The 5188-nt window shown below is 34.6% G+C and overlaps 1 pseudogene; it reads right to left on the reverse strand.

The window, feature by feature from the left end:
• Positions 1 to 4269: 4269 nt before the first annotated feature.
• Positions 4270 to 4916, reverse strand: LOC109681611 (hypoxanthine-guanine phosphoribosyltransferase pseudogene; annotated as a pseudogene).
• Between the last annotated feature and the right edge of the window lie 272 nt (positions 4917 to 5188).

Consider the following 5188-nt stretch of genomic DNA (forward strand, 5'->3'; position numbering starts at 1 on the left):
TTTTGTTAGACAATTCAGCACATGCTGATGTGGATATAGTTAGTCTTGTCCACAGTTTCTGGTCTGGTGTGGCGAGCTGATGGGTGTATTAAATAAGCTGTGGGTTTGAGTTTGGCACAGCCCCAAACCACAGAAAGGAGCAAGCATAGTTATGCCCAATAAATTGCATGCTTGAGTTGCACACCCTCAGCTGCAGAAGTGGGCAAGATGCAGTACAGTTGTTTTTCCTAAGATGTTTACATTCAGAGAGAAGCTGTCACACGTTCCTCCTGTTCCTGAGGATTACAATGTCCTGCCCCCTCCCCCATGAAATGCCTCACCACCTCATGTTGCCACTGTATATAATAAACTCAGTGGAGGTGGAGAGGCTGCTGTGTCTCCATCCAAGTGCCCAGCCTACCTGTCCCCAGCTTTGTGTATGTTTTTTCTTCTGTCTGTTGTCTTTTCTGCCAACTCCTATCACCCTCAGTTAGGTATCTAGGACAAGCTTGTGTGGCAAGTGAGAGTCTGGCAGCCAGAGAGGAAACTAAATGTAGATAACAAGGGTGAGCTCACATGTTTTCTTACAATGTATTTTCTCACATAAGATAATATGCTAGCTTTTAATGGTGAGTACTTGTCTATACTATTAGACAATCTATACTATTAGAGGAAATTAAAGGTCTGGTGGAGTAGCTCAAGTGGTAGAGTGCCTGCCTCATAACCATGAAGCCCAGAGATCAAACTCCACTACCACCAAAAAAAGGAAATTTAAGGTTTATTAGGTTTTTGGGTGTATATTTCCAACCAAATTTGGAGTTCCACAGTTTCCAAAGATGAACTTCAATTTGATATAATAAACTGGATATGATGGATTTCTATGAAGAAATGCAAGTCCAATCTTGGTCTTGATCCACATTTTTGTTGTTTAATTTTTACCTCTAAAGCAGTGTATGAGTCTTCTTATATACTGCATAAGACACTTTCTGATTGCATATCATATTAATGATTAAGTACTGCAAGTCTTAATTATCTTTCAAATGTGCACTACTAACACCAAGTAAGATTCATTTGATTTTATACACATTATAATTACTACTTTCCTCAATCCCCCAGAGTATTTAAGGTATTGTACCTCTTAATGTATTCCTTTCTGTTAAGATTTGAATATGAAACCAACCCCATAAAGTCTCATGTGTTGAATTCTTGGCCCCCAGCTCATGGTACTAATGAGAGGTGATTAGATCATTAAGGTTCTAACTTCATCAACAGATTGTTGCATTGATGAGCTCATAGCTGAGGAGGTGGAACATAATTGAAGTAAGTTGGTCAATGGGGTTGTGCCATTGATAAAGTATATCTTGTTCTTAGTTCCTGTCAATCTCTCTCTCTCTCTCTCTCTCTCTCTCCCTATTTCCTCTTTCTCTCTTTCCTTCTTATCTGCCATGAAGTAAGCAACTTTGCTACTCCATGTCTTCCCTACCACGATGATCTGCCTCACAATAGGCCACAAAGATGAGGTCATGTTCCTTCTATTGGTTATTTTTCTTGGGTATTTTGTCACAGCAATAAAAAACTGACTAGCACACTTTCCAACTCTTTCACAATCCATTAACTAACAATGAAAACTTTAACAAGCATATAGTATTTCATGTTATGAATACAGCACACTATCAGTACAATATCTTATAGCAATAGTAAGATGTTTGCTGCAGTATAACAAAAAATGTAAAATGCAATTTTCAATGCAAGTTTAGAGTGCTTCTTAAGACCTGTCTTAATAGCAAATGTCTAAGACTGTGTGTCTAAGAAAGCATATTTTGAAGCAGTATTTTGTTTGGGGGAGAGTCTTCTTAGGAATAAGACTAATATAAGAGTGAGGGAAAGGTTTAGTCAGAGAAATATGTTTATTTAGAGACACCTAAAACATGAAACTTGGTTAACCCCACAGGAAATGTAGATGAACATTTTATCCTAAACAGCAAAAGTCCCGCAGTCTTCATATCAGTCATTCATTTTGACATCCCTAGAGATAAGTATAATAATAGGTGAGATAGCTCCCTTTCACAATGACAAGTTCCCAGAAAATGAATAAAATGTGATTCATCAAAAGCCAATATCAAGGGCAAACACAACAAGGAGATTGGACTTTGATCACATGATGAGATGAGAGCACACAAATGAGGAATGAGGTTAGGCAAGAAATCCAAAAAAAACAAAATAGCATTTGATGTATTCAATTCAAAGGAACTAATGCAGAAACTTTAAAACAACAGAGGTCAATAGGAGAAGCAGACCAGGAACTAGAGAAAAGACTAGTTCAAGATAATTAATTTAGAATGTGACACATATGTATAGAAAAGCAATGTGAGTAAACTCCCTGTATAGCTACCCTTATCTCAACTAGCAAAAACCCTTGGTCCTTCCTATTAATGCTTACACTCTCTCTTCAACAAAATTAGAAATAAGGGCAAAATAGTTTCTGCCTGGTAGCAAGGGGGTTGGGGGGGGAGTGGGAGGGGGCAGGGGAAAAGGAGGGGGTGGGAGTAGGGGGTAAAAAGGACACAAATATTGTATGCAAACATGAATAAAAGAAATTTTAAAAATAAATAAATAAAATAAAGCTTCATTCAGTATTAAAAAAAGCCAATAGACTTAACATCTGGAAGAAAGAAGACATTGGCATTGAAAAGTACAGGGGAACAAACCAGAATACTGCCACCTTGAGGGACATAAGGAGAACAGATGTGAAGAAAATATAATATATGTCAGAGGAACTTATTTTTTGCAATTTTTTATACATAGTAAGCCACTTATTTTCAGTGTTAAAATGAAAAACAATATTATAATAAATTATAATTCATTTGCTTGAAAGCTAGAGAAAAAATGATATCTGAGCCTGAGATTGCACAAAAATGAATAGAAAACAATAATTTACTGAAGAAAAATACCACATTCTAAAGAAAAAACAATGGCATAATAATTTATAATTTTTATGTATTCTGCTTTATACATCAGAATTGAATTTTCTAATAATTTTTAAATTTAAAGGAATGAAATAAGATATTAAAAGTTACATCACCTATGAAAGATGTTTTTAAGAGACTGGTCATATGTATCACTTGCAAAGTTACTTTATTTAGGTTCAGCTCATGTATGTGAAGCCGATTTAAATTTTACTGGTCAGCTTTAACTTCTTTCCTAAACTGCAAATGCCTTTAAGACAGTACACATGTCAAAAATTTCCCAGGAACTCTGCTGATATATTCTTCCAAGGCTTGTATTTTCATTGTTAGATCAGGTGAAAAAATGAGAAAATTGATTCAGTTTACAAATATCAAAGAAATCCTCTATTAAACAGAAAATTGTCAAGGTATGTCTAATACAACAAAACAATATATGCATTAATTGATAAGTTAAAATTAGCAAACATTTTTAATTTAAAAAAATTTATTTGAATTTAAAAGGAGCTATTAACAAAGATTTGTAGAAATAATCTGAGGAAGTGGAAAATGAAGTCAACAATACTAAAACAGGTTTATTCAACTGAACATAACCTCTTAAATGCTGTTCCTGTTGTGAAAATTGTTTCTGACATTACAAAATGCATGGTGGGATATTGAACTATATTCAATCACTTCTGTTCTTTCCTGAATGTAAAAATTAAAATTCCAATTAAAAAACCAATATAGCTTCTCTTTAAATATTTATTGTAGATACAATTTCAGTATTATAATTGAATAGTAGTGTACTTTAAGATTGTTTTTCCATTCATGAGTTAAACAAAAATCCACCCAAAAGGAATTGATAATCTGCTTATAAGCTTATAGGGTAAATAAATTCAGAAATGCAGCAACTGACATTTCTAAAATACAAAACAGATAACATTCTTAGAAGGATCATGCAAAAAGCTTTATTAGTAAAGCTGTGACAGATGGTCACAGAGATAGAACAACTGGTAAGTTAAACAGTGAGGACAGGGTCTTTCCTCATGTTTTCCAACTCATCTTTTATTTTAATAGGGTCTAATAATGCTGTTTATTTATTAGAATTTTAAACCAAATCCTTAGGTCAAAAGACTTATTTTCATTCCAACATCCCCAAAGTATTCTAGAAATAAAACAGAAAAGCTTTTCAATGCCCTGTGTGCCAAATGCAGATGGCATTGCCTAACCCTAAACCATTTTCTTCTTTTGGAATACCTCATCTTCCTCTTGCTTTATGCTGAATTCGAAACATCTAAGACAAAGTACAGAACATAAAATTTCCAACTCATCTTGAACTCTCATCTTAGACTTTGTATATGGCTTTTCCCATTGCAATAATGATACAAACATGATTAAATCTCTGATGTATTCATTACAGTCAAAGGCATATCCAACAACAAATTGTCAGGAATTTCAAAGACACAGAAGTCAGGCCTATATCCAACACTTCAAGAATTCCTTTTGACCAGAAAGCTTGCAAACTTGGTGATCTTTGGATTATGTTCATTTACCAAGGAAAGCAAGGTTTGCATGATTTTGCCAGTGTCAATTATACCTTCAACAATCAAGACATTTCTTTCCAGTTAAAGTTGAGAGATCGTCTCCACCAGTTACTTTTATATTCCCTGTTAACTGATCATTACAGTAGCACTTCAGTTGTTAAAAATTCAGTCATAGGATCAGATCTATCATTATTTCAATTCAGTGCTTTAATGTAATCCAAAAGGTCAGCAAAGAATAGATGGATATCTTTGAGCACACAGAGGGCTCCAATGTGATGGCCTCCTATTTCCATCACATCAAGAACAAGACTTTTAGTCTTATCCATAGTTAGTTCACGGGGAATAAACCTTTTCCAAATCCTTGGAATAATGATTAGATATACAGAATAAATCTGTCATAACCTGATTCATAATCACTAATTACAACACTGTGGCTGTGGGAGGCCATGACTGGGTTGGCAGACATGCAAGCTAACTGCAGTTTGAGGAGGAGAAATCTGTTGAGGGGTTGAGGAGGCAGCCCTGCAAAGCACTATGCTGGGTGGGAAAACTTAGAAGTTTAACCAAATGTATTGTAAAATAGTTCAGAAAGTTAGAAGGTAAACAACACGTCAGGTCAAATCAATTAAATTTAGTTTTAAAAAGGCATTTATATTTCTGAAGTCAAAATTTTTAATTAAGTTTATTTGTCCTCAAAATTTATTCTCAATTAGAGAGTGA

Source organism: Castor canadensis, chromosome 9 (assembly GCF_047511655.1).
Source record: "Castor canadensis chromosome 9, mCasCan1.hap1v2, whole genome shotgun sequence".
In the NCBI taxonomy this organism is placed as follows: Eukaryota; Metazoa; Chordata; class Mammalia; order Rodentia; family Castoridae; genus Castor; species Castor canadensis.